This window comes from Pseudophryne corroboree, unplaced genomic scaffold (assembly GCF_028390025.1).
Source record: "Pseudophryne corroboree isolate aPseCor3 unplaced genomic scaffold, aPseCor3.hap2 scaffold_1135, whole genome shotgun sequence".
In the NCBI taxonomy this organism is placed as follows: domain Eukaryota; kingdom Metazoa; phylum Chordata; class Amphibia; order Anura; family Myobatrachidae; genus Pseudophryne; species Pseudophryne corroboree.
The window spans coordinates 43,032-64,922 of NW_026967761.1; the positions used below are offsets into that span (position 1 = coordinate 43,032).

The 21,891-nt window shown below is 39.7% G+C and overlaps 3 non-coding genes across 3 annotated transcripts; all 3 read left to right on the plus strand.

Moving 5' to 3' along the window:
- Positions 1-115: 115 nt before the first annotated feature.
- On the plus strand, positions 116-279 carry LOC134990091 (U1 spliceosomal RNA). The gene has a single exon (XR_010195014.1). It is a non-coding gene; the product is annotated as a U1 spliceosomal RNA (small nuclear RNA).
- A 13,333-nt stretch (positions 280-13,612) lies between these two features.
- Positions 13,613-13,776, plus strand: LOC134990057 (U1 spliceosomal RNA). Its single transcript, XR_010194981.1, has one exon. It is a non-coding gene; the product is annotated as a U1 spliceosomal RNA (small nuclear RNA).
- A 152-nt stretch (positions 13,777-13,928) lies between these two features.
- LOC134990001 (U1 spliceosomal RNA) lies at positions 13,929-14,091 on the plus strand. Its single transcript, XR_010194931.1, has one exon. It is a non-coding gene; the product is annotated as a U1 spliceosomal RNA (small nuclear RNA).
- The last annotated feature ends 7,800 nt before the right edge of the window (positions 14,092-21,891 follow it).

Here is a 21,891-nt window from a genome sequence, read left to right on the forward strand (position 1 = left end):
ATCTTCCTCTAGCCTTGTTCTTCTTTTGAGAGTTCCCTTGTGCTGCCTCAGTTGGATCTCCTTCACTTGAAAGGTAGTGCCCGAGCAGCGACCCTCCCCAGCTCTAGCCCAACTCCTACTAACCTGCCAGGTGAGATACTATGATCATGAAGGTGCTTCTCCCAGGGCAAGGCTCACCCATTGCACTCTGGGAGTGCTGTCCCTTGCGATTTCCCCAAATGTGGGAAACTTGACTGCATAATTTGTGTTTCCCCTGGACGGCTCTCGTATAATTCAGATCTCTTTGTCTCAGGTCTCTCTACAGCCTAGTATGCTGTCTGTTTCCACTTCTCTTTTCTTGAGCCCCTCCCTTCTATAACCTTGTGAACTATCCTGACTTCTCCTCCCGTCTGCTTACTTTGTGCCTTCCAATGCACAATGCAAACTACAGGTAGTGCTGCAGGGCCCACACCCTTTTACTTGCCTTACAGAGCAGCTCTGGAGCTGTTACAGTACCCAGCTGCTGCAAGAAATCAGCTTGAATGCTTCAGGGGCTGGGGCATGGCCAACATGAGCCCCACACCGAAGGAGGGTGGGGGTGTTTAATGCGAACTAGGGGTCATCCAAGCGTCGCAAAAGGCCGCCATGCCCTGCATATCCCTTTTCTCTTTTCATAAGCAGACGAGGGTTGAAGCCAACTTTGACCCACTGCTTGGATGACATCACTTGCTGCCTTTCCAATGAAGCAAGTTTAATTTAGTAATAGGTGAAAAACCATCCCTACAAAGGTGTTAATCAGATACTTGGCTTTGTGGACACTTTTCAGAGAACAAATTTGTTAGCATAAAAATAAAGCCAGAAAATGAAGAGCTGTTTAATCACTCAATTGGATTTTTCTGCAAGCGTATTTCTTTTTCTCTGCAACCCACTGCTAAGTTGTGCTTCCTAGCTGTTCTTTTATAAAATCACTTAATCAAATCTAACTCTGATTACATCAGAGAAGGCCAGGTACCCTACACCATAAGAGGGGGTTTGAAATTTTGACTTGTCTACTTAAAGATCACCAAAATCTGATAACAAGGTAAATTACGTCCCTGGGTAGGATTGAACCACCAACCTTTTGGTTAATAACCGAACACGCTAACTGATTGCGCCACAGAGACACATTGCGAAAGTATATACTGACAAAGGCTAATAAGCATTCATCTAGAACGTTTCCTAGAAAAACTTTAAAAAGTCAATAATCTGGAGAGTTTTTGTAAGATGTTTCTTCCATCAACCAATGAAGAAACACATTGGTACTTTCCCATGATGAGTGAGTGCTTCAGGATCTCTTGCACTTACATGTGCAGCAGAGTACTGCAATGGAAGCATGCTGGGCCCTTAACCCAGAGGTAGGCAGATTGAAACTATCCTCTGCTATATGCATTTTTTTTTGTTAATTAAAGTAATCCAAAACTGGGATTGATATTTTTGCTCTTTTATTTTTACTTAAAGTACAATAACTTTTATTATTTTAATTTGTTTTAATAGTATATTGACAGTATTGTTTTCTTTCAAAAATCCACTTAATTTTCTTTACCCTATTATTCAAATGGTAATTGACAAAAACAAACTACATTGTCACCAGAAGAGCAATACAAAATGTACAAGTGATATATTAAAATCATCTTTCCAGCTTGAATTTCAATGATGCATTGGGGCAACGATTTTGTGAGAAACCTCTTCACCCTTAAATAAAGATTTTCTTAATTCCTTACCTGTGTGCTAATTAGATATCACCTTGTTTTCACATTAAACAGACTTCCACATGAGAAAGCAGCAAGGATGCAGTGGCGTTAATGTTTCCTGGTGTCAACCTGTATTATTTCAGTAGATATTGAAATGAGGATGCATCTTGCTGCCTTTCCAATGAAGCATGTTTAATTTAGTAATAGGTGAAAAACCATCCCTACAAAGGTGTTAATCAGATACTTGGCTTTGTGGACTCTTTTCAGAGAACAAATTTGTTAGCATAAAAATAAAGCCAGAAAATGAAGAGCTGTTTAATCACTCAATTGGATTTTTCTGCCAGCATATTTCTTTTTCTCTGCAACCCACTGCTAAATTGTGCTTCCTAGCTGTTTTTTTTTATAAAATCACTTAATCAAATCTAACTCTGATTACATCAGAGTAGGCCAGGTACCATACACCATAAGAGAGGGTTTGAAATTTTGACTTGTCTACTTAAATATCACCAAAATCTGATCACAAGGTCAATTACGTCCCTGGGTGGGATTGAACCACCAACTTTTTGGTTAATAGCCGTACACACTAACTGATTGCGCTACAGCGACACTTTGCAAAAGTACATACTGACAAAGGCTAATAAGCATTCATCTAGAACGTTTCCTAGAAAAACTTTAAATAGTCAATAATCTGGAGAGTTTTTGTAAGATGTTTCTTCCATCAACCAATGAAGAAACACATTGGTACTTTCCCATGATGAGTGAGTGCTTCAGGATCTCTTGCACTTACATGTGCAGCAGAGTACTGTAATGGAAGCATGCTGGGTCCATAACCCAGAGGTAGGCAGATTGAAATTATCCTCTGCTATATGCATTTTTTTTTGTTAATTAAAGTAATCCAAAACTGGAATTGATATTTTTGCTCTTTTTATTTTACTTAAAGTACAATAACTTTTACCTTTTTAATTTGTTTTAATAGTATATAGACAGTATTGTTTTCTTTCAAAAATCCACTTAATTTTCTTTACCCGATTATTAAAATGGTAATTGACAAAAACAAACTACATTGTCACCAGAAGAGCAATACAAAATGTACAAGTGATATATTAAAATCATCTTTCCAGCTTGAATTTCAATGATGCATTGGGGCAACGATTTTGTGAGAAACATCTTACCATTAAATAAAGAATTTCTTAATTCCTTACCTGTGTGCTAATTAGATATCACCTTGTTTTCACATTAAACAGACTTCCACATGAGAAAGCAGCAAGGATGCAGTGGCGTTAATGTTTCCTGGTGTCAACCTGTATTATTTCAGTAGATCTTGAAATGAGGATGCATCTTGCTGCCTTTCCAATGAAGCATTTTTAATTTAGTAATAGGTGAAAAACCATCCCTACAAAGGTGTTAATCAGATACTTGTCTTTGTGGACTCTTTTCAGAGAACAAATTTGTTAGCATAAAAATAAAGTCAGAAAATGAAGAGCTGTTTAATCACTCAATTGGATTTTTCTGCCAGCATATTTCTTTTTATCTGCAACCCACTGCTAAATTGTGCTTCCTAGCTGTTTTTTTTATAAAATCACTTAATCAAATCTAACTCTGATTACATCAGAGTAGGCCAGGTACCCTACACCATAAGAGAGGGTTTGAAATTTTGACTTGTCTACTTAAATATCACCAAAATCTGATCACAAGGTCAATTACGTCCCTGGGTGGGATTGAACCACCAACTTTTTGGTTAATAGCCGTACACACTAACTGATTGCGCTACAGCGACACTTTGCAAAAGTACATACTGACAAAGGCTAATAAGCATTCATCTAGAACGTTTCCTAGAAAAACTTTAAATAGTCAATAATCTGGAGAGTTTTTGTAAGATGTTTCTTCCATCAACCAATGAAGAAACACATTGGTACTTTCCCATGATGAGTGAGTGCTTCAGGATCTCTTGCACTTACATGTGCAGCAGAGTACTGTAATGGAAGCATGCTGGGTCCATAACCCAGAGGTAGGCAGATTGAAATTATCCTCTGCTATATGCATTTTTTTTTGTTAATTAAAGTAATCCAAAACTGGGATTGATATTTTTGCTCTTTTTATTTTACTTAAAGTACAATAACTTTTACCTTTTTAATTTGTTTTAATAGTATATAGACAGTATTGTTTTCTTTCAAAAATCCACTTAATTTTCTTTACCCGATTATTAAAATGGTAATTGACAAAAACAAACTACATTGTCACCAGAAGAGCAATACAAAATGTACAAGTGATATATTAAAATCATCTTTCCAGCTTGAATTTCAATGATGCATTGGGGCAACGATTTTGTGAGAAACATCTTACCCTTAAATAAAGATTTTCTTAATTCCTTACCTGTGTGCTAATTAGATATCACCTTGTTTTCACATTAAACAGACTTCCACATGAGAAAGCAGCAAGGATGCAGTGGCGTTAATGTTTCCTGGTGTCAACCTGTATTATTTCAGTAGATATTGAAATGAGGATGCATCTTGCTGCCTTTCCAATGAAGCAAGTTTAATTTAGTAATAGGTGAAAAACCATCCCTACAAAGATGTTAATCCGATACTTGGCTTTGTGGACACTTTTCAGAGAACAAATTAGTTAGCATAAAAATAAAGCCAGAAAATGAAGAGCTGTTTAATCACTCAATTGGATTTTTCTGCCAGCATATTTCATTTTCTCTGCAACCCACTGCTAAATTGTGCTTCCTAGCTGTTTTTTGATAAAATCACTTAATCAAATCTAACTCTGATTACATCAGAGTAGGCCAGGTACCCTACACCATAAGAGGGGGTTTGAAATTTTGACTTGTCTACTTAAAGATCACCAAAATCTGATGACAAGGTCAATAACATCCCTGGGTGGGATTGAACCACCAACCCTTTGGTTAATAACCAAACACACTAACCGATTGCACCACAGAGACACTTTGCAAAAGTACATACTGACAAAGGCTAATAAGCATTCATCTAGAACGTTTCCTAGAAAACTTTAAAAAGTCAATAATCTGGAGAGTTTTTGTAAGATGTTTCTTCCATCAACCAATGAAGAAACGCATTGGTACTTTCCCATGATGAGTGAGTGCTTCAGGATCTCTTGCACTTACATGTGCAGCAGAGTACTGCAATTGAAGCATGCTGGGCCCCTTAACCCAGAGGTAGGCAGATTGAAACTATCCTCTGCTATATGCATTTTTTTTTTGTTAATTAAAGTAATCCAAAACTGGGATTGATATTTTTGCTCTTTTATTTTTACTTAAAGTACAATAACTTTTACCATTTTAATTTGTTTTAATAGTATATTGACAGTATTGTTTTCTTTCAAAAATCCACTTAATTTTCTTTACCCTATTATTAAAATGGTAATTGACAAAAACAAACTACATTGTCACCAGAAGAGCAATACAAAATGTACAAGTGATATATTAAAATCATCTTTCCAGCTTGAATTTCAATGATGCATTGGGGCAACGATTTTGTGAGAAACATCTTCACCCTTAAATAAAGATTTTCTTAATTCCTTACCTGTGTGCTAATTAGATATCACCTTGTTTTCACATTAAACAGACTTCCACATGAGAAAGCAGCAAGGATGCAGTGGCGTTAATGTTTCCTGGTGTCAACCTGTATTATTTCAGTAGATATTGAAATGAGGATGCATCTTGCTGCCTTTCCAATGAAGCAAGTTTAATTTAGTAATAGGTGAAAAACCATCCCTACAAAGATGTTAATCAGATACTTGGCTTTGTGGACACTTTTCAGAGAACAAATTTGTTAGCATAAAAATAAAGCCAGAAAATGAAGAGCTGTTTAATCACTCAATTGGATTTTTTTGCCAGCATATTTCTTTTTCTCTGCAAACCACTGCTAAATTGTGCTTCCTAGCTGTTTTTATAAAATCACTGAATCAAATCTAACTCTGATTACATCAGAGAAGGCCAGGTACCCTACACCATAACAGGGGTTTTTGAAATTTTGACTTGTCTACTTAAAGATCACCAAAATCTGATAACAAGGTCAATTACATCCCTGGGTGGGATTGAACCACCAACCTTTTGGTTAATAGCCGTACACACTAACTGATTGCGCCAAAGCGACACTTTGCAAAAGTACATACTGACAAAGGCTAATAAGCATTCATCTAGAACGTTTCCTAGAAAAACTTTAAATAGTCAATAATCTGGAGAGTTTTTGTAAAATGTTTCTTCCATCAACCAATGAAGAAACACATTGGTACTTTCCCATGATGAGTGAGTGCTTCAGGATCTCTTGCAATTACAAGTGCAGCAGAGTACTGTAATGGAAGCATGCTGGGTCCATAGCCCAGAGGTAAGCAGATTGAAACTATCCTCTGCTATATGCGTTTTTTTTTGTTAATTCAAGTAATCCAAAACTGGGATTGATATTTTTGCTCTTTTATTTTTACTTAAAGTACAATAACTTTTACCATTTTCATTTGTTTTAGTGCAAATGGCATATCAGCAGTCAGCACTAACTGGTGACATGCCATTTGTACAAGTAAGCCATGTGTGACTAATATATAAACATGCTTTATTAAATAACACCTCAAACTATCATACCCAGGATTCAAACCTATAACCTGTTGAATTTTAATCAAACACCCTACCCATGGAGCTACTTGATCCTACATCTTTTCTAACCTCCAAAAACAGATTCAGTTGCATTTTCCAGCGTGTTTTGTTTGCGCCTTTGCAAATGTCTTACATCGACCAACTTATTTAGTACTATTTTGCAAATAGGGTTACATTGTCGCAACATTGTGTTCCCTAATTGCTTGATTTTTTAAATGCAACAATTGATAAAGACACCTGATAATTGCTCTGTGGAGTCTTATTTTGTGTTTTGTGTTTAGTCTTTAGATCTGAATTTGAATGTACTTGTGAACTAACTTAATTTCCTACTTCTAAATTCATTCCTAAATTCACTACTTACATGAATCCTGTAGTTGGGCATTTTGGGACTTCGATTGTGGGCATTGTTTTGTGTCCAGACCAGCAGCAGGTGGTGTGCATTTGCTGGAAAGGCATCGAAGACCTCCGATATGCTGCATCTCCTGATGTGTGTCTCCCTCAAGTGGCTGTCAGCAAATGCCTGCTAGACACCCCATTCCAAGCTGATTGTGACATCATGGAACATGCATCATAGAACAGGCATGCTAAAACATGGGTCTTCAACCTGCGACCCTCCAGCTGCTGTGGAACTATACATCCCAGCATGCCCTGCCTCAGTTTTAGCATACCTTAATAGCAAAACTGTGGCAGGGCATGCTGGGATGTGTAGTTTCACAGCAGCTGGAGGGCCACAGGATGAAGACCCATGTGCTAGAGCCAAGCCGCAGGTACATTGAATGCTAGCAAGCTGAATATTTAAATCCTTTTTGTTCCGCAGCATTCCAATGCGGAAGATTCCATGGAACCAGAGATCCTTCCATTGAGAAGGACATGCTGCCTGGATGACTACACTGTGCAAATTAAATCACGGAGCCAGTTGGCTTGTGGGTGGCTCTGGTGACTGGGTGGTTGGGTGGGTGGTGTGTCGGAAGTGGAGCGCATGCAAATGATTGTGTATCATCCAGCTAGTGAGAGAGAAAACTCATGCAGGAGTGTGCCTGCTTGTCAGTGGGTTATGCACCTTGCCAGACGTTAAATCTACATAGAGCAGCTGGAGGGGACAAGAGCAGGTTTGCAAAATATAGATAGAAGAGCATATATGCTGGCGCATTCTCCATGATTGTGTCAGCTTATGTTTTGGTGCACTGCACTTTCCTCCACTAAGTTTTAGCCATTTTTGTTAAGCTCAAGTGTAGTTGCTTCTCGGCCTTTTGGCTGTGATCTTGTATCGTGGTTGAAGGGTCTGCTGGAGGGAGGGATTGTTTTCTTCATTGGCGAAAGACCAAAGATATTCCAGGATGGAAGGCTTGGGAACACTATCTGTTTTTCAGTTGTGGAAGAGCACAGAGGTCGGATTGGACTACATTCTATAGTAAAGGATATCTTTCTATTTATTGACCCTCCCCTTATATGTGTCTGTGTTACAATAAAGCTTCGGTTTTGTGAATCCCTCACCCTCTTACACTCCACACCCATAGCCTTATTAACTGTTGTATTATTGTATAGTTTAAATGTATAGTGCAGTTCATGATTTATAGTGTAGACTGGCCTGTGCTGTAGTTCTTGAACTGTACTATACCGTCAGCATTTGTATTGTGTTTTGGCTGTGCTGCAACACTGTATTTATGTGTGCAATGTTTATGTATGTTTTTTTTTATGTCAATAAAGACTGCTTTTTCAAGCCAATATCTGAAAACAATCAATGTTTATCTTTGATGGCAATAAAAGTGGTATGATATTTGATGCTTTTGAAATCCAATATCTGATATGTCCCCTATCTGGGAACCATATATTAAATGGCTTTTCAGAAAAGGGAGATGGGAGAAGAGCTTTCAGTACTTGTAGGACCGATGCACATAAAGAAGCAAAAAAACATACATAAACATTACACACATAAGTACCGCGTTGCGGCACAGCCAAAACACAATAGAAATGCTGATGGTATAGTACAGTTCAAGAACTACAGCACAGGCCAGCCTACACTATAAATCATGAACTGCACTATACATTTAAACTGTACAATAATACAACAGTTAATAAGGCTATGGGTGTGGAGTGTAAGAGGGTGAGGGAATCACAAGCCCGAAGCTTTATTGAAAGACTGACACATATAAGGGGAGGATTAATACATAGAAAGACATCCTTTACTATAGAATGTAGTTCAATCCGGTCTTTCAACTCTTCCACAATTGAAAAACGGATAGTGTTCCCAAGCCTTCCATCCTGGAATATCTTTGGTCTTTCGCCAATGAAGAAAGCAATCCCTCCCTCCAGCAGACCCTTCAACCACAATACAAGATCACAGCCAAAAGGCCGAAAAGCAACTACACTTGAGCTTAACAAAAATGGCTAAAACTTAGTGGAGGAAAGTGCAGTGCACCAAAACATAAGCTGACACAATCATGGAGAATGCGCCAGCATATATGCTCTTCTATCTATATTTTGCAAACCTGCTCTTGTCCCCTCCAGCTGCTCTATGTAGATTTAACGTCTGGCAAGGTGCATAACCCACTGACAAGCAGGCACACTCCTGCATGAGTTTTCACTCTCACTAGCTGGATGATACACAATCATTTGCATGTGCTCCACCTCCGACACACCACCCACCCAACCACCCAGTCACCAGAGCCACCCACAAACCAACTGGCTCCGTGATTTAATTTGCACAGTGTAGTCATCCAGGCAGCATGTCCTTCTCAATGGAAGGATCTCTGGTTCCATGGAATCTTCCGCATTGGAATGCTGCGGAACAAAAAGGATTTAAATATTCAGCTTGCTAGCATTCAATGTACCTGCGGCTTGGCTCTAGCACATGGGTCTTCATCCTGTGGCCCTCCAGCTGCTGTGAAACTACACATCCCAGCATGCCCTGCCACAGTTTTGCTATAAGGTATGCTAAAACTAAGGCAGGGCATGCTGGGATGTGTAGTTCCACAGCAGTTGGAGGGTCGCAGGTTGAAGACCCATGTTTTAGCATGCCTGTTCTATGATGCATGTTCCGTGATGTCACAATCAGCTTGGAATGGGGTGTCTAGCAGGCATTTGCTGACAGCCACTTGAGGGAGACACACATCAGGAGATGCAGCATATCGGAGGTCTTCGATGCCTTTCCAGCAAATGCACACCACCTGCTGCTGGTCTGGACACAAAACAATGCCCACAATCGAAGTCCCAAAATGCCCAACTACAGGATTCATGTAAGTAGTGAATTTAGGAATGAATTTAGAAGTAGGAAATTAAGTTAGTTCACAAGTACATTCAAATTCAGATCTAAAGTCTAGGTAGGCCTCACGTCCTGGCAGCCGCCAGCATTTAAAAATGCCTTGATTAGAGGTACGGAATTAAATGTAGATAAGAAGAAGACACAAAATAAGACTCCGCAGAGCAGTTATCAGGTGTTTTTATCAATTGTTGCATTTAAAAAATCAAGCAATTAGGGAACACAATGTTGCAACAATGTAACCCTATTTGCAAAATAGTACTAAATAAGTTTGTCGATGTAAGACATTTGCAAAGGCGCATCCAAAACACGCTGGAAAATGCAACTGAATCTGTGTTTGGAGGCTAGAATAGGAAATGTGCATCGGTCCTACAAGTACTGAAAGCTCTTCTCCCATCTCCCTTTTCTGAAAAGCCATTTAATATATGGTTCCCAGATAGGGGACATATCAGATATTGCCTTTCAAAAGCAGCAAATATCATACCACTTCTATTGCCATCAAAGATAAACATTGATTGTTTTCAGATATTGGATTGAAAAAGCAGTCTTTATTGACATAAAGAAGCCATAAAACATACATAAACATTACACACATAAGTACTGTGTTGCAGCACAGCCAAAACACAATACAAATGCTGTCGGTATAGTACAGTTCAAGAACTACAGCACAGGTCAGCCTACACTATAAATCATGAACTGCACTATACATTTAAACAATACAATAGTTAATAAGGCTATGGGTGTGGAGTGTAAGAGGGTGACGGAATCACAAGCCCAAAGCTTTATTGAAAGACAGACACATATAAAGGGAGGATTAATAAATACAAAGATACCCTTTACTATAGAATGTAGTCCAATCCGGTCTTTCAACTCTTCCACAACTGAAAAACGGATAGTGTTCCCAAGCCTTCCATCCTGGAATATCTTCAGTCTCTCGCCAATGAAGAAAACAATCCCTCCAGCAGACTCTTCAACCACAATACAATATCACAGCCAAAAGAGCGAGAAGCAACTACACTTGCGTTTAAACAAAATGGCTAAAACTTAGTGGAGGAAAGTGCAGTGCACCAAAACATAAGCTGACACAATCATGGAGAATGCGCCAGCATATATGCTCTTCTGTCTATATTTTCCAAACCTGCTCTTGTCCCCTCCAGTTGCTCCATGTAGATTTGACGTCTGGCAAGGTGCATAACTCACTGACAAGCAGGCACACTCCTGCATGAGTTTTCTCTCTCTCTAGCTGGATGATACACATTCATTTGCATGTGCTCCACCTCCGACACACCGCCCACCTAACCACCCAGTAACCAGAGCCACCCACAAGCCAACTGGCTCCGTGATTTAATTTGCACAGTGCAGTCATCCAGGCAGCATGTCCTTCTCAATGGAATAATCTCTGGTTCCATGGAATCTTCCACATTGGAATGCTGCGGAACAAAAAGGATTTAAACGTTCAGCTTGCTAGCATTCAATGTACCTGCGGTTTGGTTCTAGCACATGGGTCTTCATCCTGTGGCCCTCCAGCTGCTGTGAAACTACACATCCCAGCATGCCCTGCCACAGTTTTGCTATTAAGGTATGCTAAAACTGAGGCAGGGCATGCTGGGATATGTAGTTCCACAGCAGCTGGAGGGTCGCAGGTTGAAGACCCATGTTCTAGCATGCCTGTTCTATGATGCATGTTCCGTGATGTCACAATCAGCTTGGAATGGGGTGTCTAGCATGCATTTGCTGACTGCCACTTGAGGCAGACACACATCAGGAGATGCAGCATATCGGAGGTCTTCGATGCCTTTCCAGCAAATGCACACCACCAGCTGCTGGTCTGGACACAAAACAATGCCCACAATTGAAGGCTCAAAATGCCCAACTACAGGATTAATGTAAGTAGTGAATTTAGGAATGAGTTTAGAAGTAGGAAATTAAGTTAGTTCACAAGTACATTCAAATTCAGATCTAAAGACTAGGTAGGCCTCACGTCCTGGCAGCACCCAGCATTTAAAAATGCCTTGATTATAGGTAGGGAATTAAATGTAGATAAGAAGTAGACACAAAAGAAGACTCCACAGAGCAATTATCAGGTGTCTTTATCAATTTTTGCATTTAAAAAATCAAGCAATTAGGGAACACAATGTTGCGACAATGTAACCCTATTTGCAAAATAGTACTAAATAAGTTTGTCGATGTAAGACATTTGCAAAGGCGCAAACAAAACACGCTGGAAAATGCAACTGAATCTGTTTTTGGAGGTTAGAATAGATGCAGGATCAAGTAGCTCAATGGGTAGGGTGTTTGATTAGAATTTAACAGGTTATAGGTTTGAATCCTGGGTATGATAGTTTGAGGTGTTATTTAATAAAGTATGTTTATATATTAGTCACACATGGCTTACTTGTACAAATGGCATGTCACCAGTTAGTGCTGACTGCTGATATGCCATTTACACAAACATGCCATGTGTGACTGTATATGCATTTAAGGAGGGCACCCCTGCAATACCACAAACCATTGAGTGTCAAGTATACTAGATATATCTTCATATCTCATGTGCTTTCTCTGAGATCAATCTTGTTATGCCCCTTCCCCACAAGGCATGCGCCTTTTGTCCATATTGCAAAAATGGGGGGGAGGGCATATAATTCTCTGTCACAGGGCACCAAAAAGTCTAGTTATGGCTCTGGTATGCATTATGTAATCTGGCAGACCATCTCTCCAACACTGGCTGGTTGGAATAGAAATCCGGTTATCTATGTGAGCAAATGACCATCAACGATTTACTCTCAAACACTAAAAAATGGACAAAAATGGTCCCCTAAACAAATTGGTTAAATTTTGGGTTTAACCAATTTGTGTAATGACCATTTTTGACCACTTTTCTAGTGTTTGGGAGCAAATGGTTAATTGACATTTGCTCCTATACATTACCAGATTTTCATTCCATCCATCCAGACTGGATAGATAGCCTGACAGATAATTGTGTAGTGTACGCCCAGGATAACTGTTAGTCATGCTTTATTTTATGGCGGCACATAAATGGGTGGACAGATCCAGGGCAAGCACTGCCCACTCATGCATAGTTGTCAACTGATGTGAAGTTCCAGGGGGCAATCTCAGTTATAAAGAGAAGTATCTGGAAATTGTCCCTAGTTAAAAAAAAAAAAAATTTGATCAACTCCATTTATTTAGTATGATATCCCAGGTGATAGGATGCCGGCAGTCAGAACAACATACTTTATTAAATAACACATCTCAAACTACCATACCCAGGATTCAAACCTATAACCTGTTGAATTCTAATCAAACACCCTACCTATTGAGCTATTTGATCCTGCATAAAAATTGTGAACATTATATGAAGCTATTGGTACTTTGCAAAAAAAAAGAATCAGCATTACAACGCAGCAGATCCATGCAGTTTGCAGCCACACACTACATGTATCTGCTCAGCCACAATGCTGATTATTTCTTCACAAAGTACAAGGTGAGCTCCAAACAGAATTCTCTAGCTTAGAATTATACCTTTCTTTGCCAAACCTAGAAGTCGGGCCCCCCACCCTGGGATCCCCCAGAGGGAGGCCTGCACCGTCATGCGGCAGGCTTGTCCGTTTTGGAAGCAGGCTGATGGGCAGCCCAGGATTGCTTCAGTCTGGGCTTGGCAGGTCTGGAAACATGAGCTTGCTTTGGGTATGCCTGACCTTGGGTACGCTTTACCTGGAGGATGAAAGGGCCAAGAAAAGTACTTTTAGCCTTCTGCGTGGTAGGAGTCATACTAGGTAGGCAAGCTGTTTTAGCAGTAGCCAGATCAGCTACAATCTTATTGAGGTCTTCTCCAAAAGGAGATTCAACTGAGGCAGCACAAGGGAACTCTCATCTGGGGACAACAACTGCAGGGAGAACACATATTTTCAGATGAACATGGTAGGGCAGAAGGCTGCCTAATACTGAAGCACCCCCAAACAACAAATCAAATGCAACTTACTTGACAGAGATGTGCCTGAGCAACGGCCCTCCCCAGCCCTATCCCAAATCATACTTATTTTGCATAGGAGATACCATGGTCATGAAGATTGTTCTCCCAGGGTTAGGTTCATTCATTGCATTCTGGGTATGCTGACCCCTGTGATTTCCCCAAATGTGGGAAACTCGACTGCATTATTTGTGGTAGTGGGGGACTGTGTTTGTGCTTTCCTCTGGTCAGCTCTGGTAAAAGTCAGATTTCTTTGTCTCAGATCTTCCTCTAGCCTTGTTCTTCTTTCGAGAGTTCCCTTGTGCTGCCTCAGTTGGATCTCCTTCACTTGACAGGGGGGTGCCCGAGCAGCGACCCTCCCCAGCTCTAGCCCAACTCCTACTTAGTTGCCAGGTGAGATACTATGATCATGAAGTTGCTTCTCCCAGGGCAAGGCTCACCCATTGCACTCTGGGTGTGCTGCCCCTGCGATTTCCCCAAATGTGGGAAACTTGACTGCATAATTTGAGTTTTCCCTGGTCGGCTCTCATGTAATTCAGATCTCTTTGTCTCAGGTCTCTCTCCAGCCTAGTTTGCTGTCTGGTTCTACTTCTTTTTTCTTGAGCCCCTCCCTTCTATACCCTTGTGCACTATCCTGACTTCTCCTCCCGTCTGCTTACTTTATGCCTCCCAATGCACAATGCAAACTACGGGTAGTGCTGCAGGGCCCACACCCTTTTACTTGCTTTACAGAGCAGCTCTGGAGCTGTTACAGTGCCCAGCTGCTGCAAGAAATCAGCTTGAATGCTTCAGGGGCTGGGGAATGGCCAACATGAGCCCCACACCGAAGGAGGGTGGGGGTGCTTAATGCGAACTAGGGGTCATCCAAGCACCACAAAAGGCCTCCATGCCCTGCACGCTCCTTTTCTCTTTTCATATGCAGACGAGGGTTGAAGCCAACTTTGACCCACTGCTTGGATGACATCACCATATTCAAATCCATCTGCTGCAGGCCATCCCCCAGGAATGCTTGCACTAGTTGTTGCATTTGGTTTGTTGTTTGGGGGTGCTTCAGTATTAGGCAGCCTTCTGCCACCCCATGTTCATCTGAAAATATGTGTTCTCCCTGCAGTTGTTGTCCCCAGATGAGAGTTCCCTTGTGCTGCCTCAGTTGAATCTCCTTTACTTGACAGAGATGTGCCTGAGCAGTGGCCCTCCCCAGCCCTATCCCAAATCAAAAAAACACAAAAACTACCCACACAGGTGTGACCCTCTGTAGGAAATCAGTAGCGCTGTCCCCACCATTTATCGGAGATAATCAATAAATAATTAAAAAATGGCTAATTACTATTAAATTTTAAAACATATAAATCATATTTTATTAACATATATTGCTGCAGCAAAATTGACATACATAAAAATGCATATTGTGTATAGTGGATGCCTTTAATGTAAATGCTCCACATACACAAATGTATATACTTAATTACGTTTATTCTCTGAGGCTTGGATTTTAATAAGCTGACTTCAAAATGTCCACATAGATTAATGATAGACCAATGAGCTCGGCATTTACGGACACTGCTTGCATGAGTATGTCCTTAATTAATTAATGTCCCGAAAAAGATGTGTGCACACATATATCACTTTGAATGGATAGTTACCATGGGCGATAAGTTTTTCATTCACCTCTTTAGAACAGTCTGTTTAGGACCGTCCCAATTGGAAAGACTCCCTCTGCTGGTGCTTGTCCATTTACTGCAGAATATCTGGAGACAATATCCACGGGAATCCGTCCACAGTGCTCCGGCTCCCTCTGCTGGTGGCTAACCGCAATTGCAGGTGGACTGGCTGTTTTGTCGTAGCCAGAAGCCGGTGATCGTGTAAAACAAGCAGGAGGTGATAGTCACTGCCAGTAGGTCCTTCGAAAACGCGTTTCTCCGCCTTCCCAGTGCGTTCAGCGGCTTCCTCAGTTCGAATGACCATCATCCCAATGAACACTTTATATAGCCCCACTTATTTGAAATTCCCGCGGCCATTCGCGCATGCGCACTCAAACGTGCGTTCCAAGCCTCAGTCTCATTACAAACTTTAAATAGACTCCAGCGGCCATTTTAGCTGGTTAAAACACACGATCCAAGCCTCATTATCACACCCGGAAGTTGCATCCATCGTTCTTATTAACAATATCAGAATCAAGCCTCGTTTTAAAACATAATTATCTACAACTTCATATTCAATTATACTGAACTCTAATGCAATTTGCTCAACAAGATTACGTCACTTAGTTTAATCATAATTAATTTATCATGATTACAAGTAATCCATGTCTTATTTGACAACATCAGTACAAATATGACCGTATTTAAGAACAATATTAATACTAGTCAACACATCCTATTTTATTAGCACAGGTGATAAATATATTAAATATACTGCTCAACAGTATCATTACTCGGAAATAAAAGGGGACTAATTTTGATTATAATTTGTACTTTATAATTTATAATTTAGATCCCCACACGCCATCTTGTGGTTCAAATACATAATTACATTAAGATCGAAAATGACATCATTATAACAAATACTTTTGTTAAGGAGGTAGATCAAAACCGATATTTACATTACAAAAGTAGTCATTTACAACGATGGAAGGATAATATACTGAAGGGCCAGTTCCTTCGGATAAAAAGGAATTGTTCCACCAAAGAAGGAGCAAGAGAACAAATGGAATCTCTCTATGGGGCGTTTCTTACGCAGGGGTATCCAATATCTGTTCTTGACCAGGCTTGGAAGGAGGTGGAAAATATGGAAAGAGACCATTTATTGGATACCACCAGCAAAAATACTAGAAAGAAAAATAACAAAATGACGGATAGGACAACAATGTTTGTAACTAAGTATAATACTAGTGCATACAAGATCAAGAGGATAATTAAGAAGAACTTTTCTATTCTCAAGTTGGATGAGATGTTGAACTCCAATGTAGTCCTTAGTGAACAGGTAATATTTCGGAAGTCAGATAGTCTGAAGTCCGCACTAGCTCCAAGTTTTTTTAGGAGACCTGGGGAAAAATCCATGGCTCCAGATGCCCAAGGGGGACAAATAGATACATGGATACCCAAACCGCCATTAGGGTTCCATAAGTGTGGTAGACTAAACTGTACAACATGCAAACACACAAAAAAGAAAACCACACAATTTGTCTCATCTGTATCGGGAGAGAAATTCAATATAAAAAGTTTTCTGAATTGTAGATCCATGTATGTTATCTACGTCTTACAGTGTGGTTGTGGAGCACAGTACGTGGGGCGCACCACTCGGGCACTTCACGTTAGGTTCATGGAGCATAAAAGACAGATAGATAAAAAAGTAGGAAACACCTACCTATACCGCCATATTTTGGAATGCAATGGAGGGAAAAGTGATAATCTACAAATCATGGCAATTGAACAAGTGGCGGTAACCAGTAGAGGAGGTGATAGGTATAAAAGGTTATGTAAGAAAGAGGCTTTCTGGATCTTTAGCCTAAAAACCTTGATCCCGCAGGGTCTGAATGATACGGTTGAGTTAAATAAAATCTAAGTTCAAATGTTTAATATTTATAATATAAATATTTGATTTTTATAAATATCATTCTTGACATATAATATATGGGGGGGTGGGATAGGATATGGTTCCTTATGATGCTGGATTAAGGAGATGGAGATAACAGGATTATGTATAACAATACGAAGGGGTGTAATTATGTATTTGAACCACAAGATGGCGTGTGGGGATCTAAATTATAAATTATAAAGTACAAATTATAATCAAAATTAGTCCCCTTTTATTTCCGAGTAATGATACTGTTGAGCAGTATATTTAATATATTTATCACCTGTGCTAATAAAATAGGATGTGTTGACTAGTATTAATATTGTTCTTAAATACGGTCATATTTGTACTGATGTTGTCAAATAAGACATGGATTACTTGTAATCATGATAAATTAATTATGATTAAACTAAGTGACGTAATCTTGTTGAGCAAATTGCATTAGAGTTCAGTATAATTGAATATGAAGTTGTAGATAATTATGTTTTAAAACGAGGCTTGATTCTGATATTGTTAATAAGAACGATGGATGCAACTTCCGGGTGTGATAATGAGGCTTGGATCGTGTGTTTTAACCAGCTAAAATGGCCGCTGGAGTCTATTTAAAGTTTGTAATGAGACTGAGGCTTGGAACGCACATTTGAGTGCGCATGCGCGAATGGCCGCGGGAATTTCAAATAAGTGGGGCTATATAAAGTGTTCATTGGGATGATGGTCATTCGAACTGAGGAAGCCGCTGAACGCACTGGGAAGGCGGAGAAACGCGTTTTCGAAGGACCTACTGGCAGTGACTATCACCTCCTGCTTGTTTTACACGATCACCGGCTTCTGGCTACGACAAAACAGCCAGTCCACCTGCAATTGCGGTTAGCCACCAGCAGAGGGAGCCGGAGCACTGTGGACGGATTCCCGTGGATATTGTCTCCAGATATTCTGCAGTAAATGGACAAGCACCAGCAGAGGGAGTCTTTCCAATTGGGACGGTCCTAAACAGACTGTTCTAAAGAGGTGAATGAAAAACTTATCGCCCATGGTAACTATCCATTCAAAGTGATATATGTGTGCACACATCTTTTTCGGGACATTAATTAATTAAGGACATACTCATGCAAGCAGTGTCCGTAAATGCCGAGCTCATTGGTCTATCATTAATCTATGTGGACATTTTGAAGTCAGCTTATTAAAATCCAAGCCTCAGAGAATAAACGTAATTAAGTATATACATTTGTGTATGTGGAGCATTTACATTAAAGGCATCCACTATACACAATATGCATTTTTATGTATGTCAATTTTGCTGCAGCAATATATGTTAATAAAATATGATTTATATGTTTTAAAATTTAATAGTAATTAGCCATTTTTTAATTATTTATTGATTATCTCCGATAAATGGTGGGGACAGCGCTACTGATTTCCTACAGAGGGTCACACCTGTGTGGGTAGTTTTTGTGTTTTTTTGTTCAATATAGGGATTGCAATTATCCCTGTATCAGGAGCAGCAGTCTCCGCCATTGTCTAAAATCTCCTTGATCCAGCGGGTACTGGCGCCGGAGAGTGTATACTTCTGTCCACACAAGGTTGGTGTGTGGGCGGTTGTGTACACATCCAGTATCATTTATTCTTTGATTTGATTGTCTTAGGTAATTGCATCTCGGGCAGCAGGTAACTTGGGGAACCATTGATATGGCAGCGCTTAAGTGCATAGCTGAACGATTGGAAAGACGCAATGTGTATTTAAGAGGGGGGGAAGATATACAAATTATGGAGAGGGATGAGAATTTGGAGGATATGCATGGTTTATTCAATAGACTAGAAAATCTATGTATAGAGGAAACAAGGCACTGGTGGGACCAGGTGTCCTTACAGAAATATTTAGATCAAGGTTTGATACCCAGGGGATTGAGGATTTTAAAGACCTCTACGTTTAAAGAGGACAAGCAGTTTTCAGAGGAATGGAATAAATTACTAGATAATTGTTCCATAAACCTTATGAAATTGCTTGTCAGATTTAGGGAAGACAAAGTTAGTGTGATACAGAAGGAAATTGAAAAGACCCAGGATTTGTTGAAATCTTTTTCTGAAGACAAAGGATTCAATGAAAGAGATCTGAGAGTAAATCGTAAGGTGGAGGATTTTGAAAAAACCTTAGTCTTCAGAAAAAACAACAAACTAAATCGGGATAAATTAGACTATCAAAAGGGAGAGGTTCACACTTACAATAGAAGGAGGGACAACATCTATGACCAAAAACCCTCTAAAAGGGAATTAGGACCCAGACAAAATCTTGAACATAGATTAGGTCATTACAGGGGACCAAGAACCCCAATTGATCGGAGAGATTCCAGGAGTTTTAGGAATCAGGATGAGGGGAATTGGGAACCAAATACCTATAGGAATAGGCATGATAATTTATTCCAACAAAATAGTGTCAAATCCCCAGCCCCATATTCCAAGTGGAGTAGAAGAGACTCTGGAAGGGATGATTGGGTAGATATGGGAGGGAAGAATAGGCAACAGTCGAACACCCATGGTGGCACAAATAATTTTTTGGAGGACAGCCACAGATTCCAAAACCGTCCACAAAGAAAGTACGAAGGAACAGGGTGGTCCGGAAAAAGGCAAAGAGAACAAGAGCCAGAGGAAAGAGAGGAAGAAAGAGTAGGTCAAGTAAAAAACATGAAATTAAAGTGAAGGGAAAAGGGGTTTTTAATTTGTCCTCAAAAAAGTTGGGTCCAGATCAACTGAGATTGCTTGAAAAGGGCTTAAACTTTGCTCCCGCCCAAAAACCCAACTTATTCGATCTATTCGTTGATCTTAATAGATATATCAGAACGCTAAGTAGAAAGCGATATTTCGCGATGAAAAATATGAAGAAAAAAGGTATTGAAGGTAATCCCATTATATTGGATCAGGATGACCAATTAATGGTTGATATATTAGAATCCTTGGCAGATGAATCAACGAATGAGTCGAATAAGGAGGACTATACTAAAATATTTGATGGTAATGGGACAAACAGATTTAAAAATAAGTCTGAGTTTTACCCGCTGACTTATAGAGGGCCCTATATTGAGAGCTTCTATAAGTCAACATTAGAACAATTTAGGGAGATGTGCCAAAAATCAGAGAAACAATCGTTAAAGGATAATTTGAGTACTAAGGAACGATCAGCACTAAAAATCTTGAGGGGGGATCCCTCCTTGACTATTAAACAAGCTGATAAAGGCGGTGGGATTGTGGTAATGGATACAGTGATGTACTTGGCGGAGGCCAATAGACAATTAAACAACGTCCACCTGTATTCAAGACTGACCCACAATCCCACCGCACAGTTTCAAAAGGAATTAAAAATCTTGCTAAATAGGGCAGTGGATTTAGGTGCTATATCCAGAGAAACTCAATGTTTTTTGTTTTCTGATAATCCGGTAATTCCCACGTATTATTGTCTTCCAAAAGTACATAAAACTTTAATTAACCCCCCGGGAAGACCCATTATTGCGGGGGTAGATTCATTGACCAGCAATTTATCTTTTTTTATAGACAGTTTTTTACAGGGTTATGTTGTCAAATTAAAATCACACATTAAGGACACTACACATTTTTTAAATTTAATTAAAAATATTAAATGGCAGTCAACTTATTGTTTTATCACATGTGATGTAGAATCATTATATTCTAACATTGAGCACCAGTTGGGGATTGAGGCAGTGGCATTTTATCTGTTAAGAGACCCTAATATAGGGGAAGAATTGCGGTGGTTGATTTTGGAGAGTATTAGATTTATACTCGAACATAATTATTTTATTTTTGATAAACGATATTATTTACAGACTAGGGGGACGGCCATGGGAACCAGGTTCGCTCCGAGTTTCGCCAACCTGTTTATGGGGCGGTTCGAGGAACAACATGTGTGGACCAGTGATCTCGGGGCGAGCCTGGTTCTTTATGGCCGTTTCATTGATGATTTATTTTTCATTTGGGAGGGGAGCACTGAATCAGCAGAAGAATTTGTTGCCAGTTTGAATTGCAATAATTATGGTTTGAAGTTTACGGGGTACTGCCACCCCACACAGGTCACTTTTTTGGATATAGCACTTAAGATCGAAAATGACATCATTATAACAAATACTTTTGTTAAGGAGGTAGATCAAAACCGATATTTACATTACAAAAGTAGTCATTTACAACGATGGAAGGATAATATACCGAAGGGCCAGTTCCTTCGGATAAAAAGGAATTGTTCCACCAAAGAAGGAGCAAGAGAACAAATGGAATCTCTCTATGGGGCGTTTCTTACGCAGGGGTATCCAATATCTGTTCTTGACCAGGCTTGGAAGGAGGTGGAAAATATGGAAAGAGACCATTTATTGGATACCACCAGCAAAAATACTAGAAAGAAAAATAACAAAATGACGGATAGGACAACAATGTTTGTAACTAAGTATAATACTAGTGCATACAAGATCAAGAGGATAATTAAGAAGAACTTTTCTATTCTCAAGTTGGATGAGATGTTGAACTCCAATGTAGTCCTTAGTGAACAGGTAATATTTCGGAAGTCAGATAGTCTGAAGTCCGCACTAGCTCCAAGTTTTTTTAGGAGACCTGGGGAAAAATCCATGGCTCCAGATGCCCAAGGGGGACAAATAGATACATGGATACCCAAACCGCCATTAGGGTTCCATAAGTGTGGTAGACTAAACTGTACAACATGCAAACACACAAAAAAGAAAACCACACAATTTGTCTCATCTGTATCGGG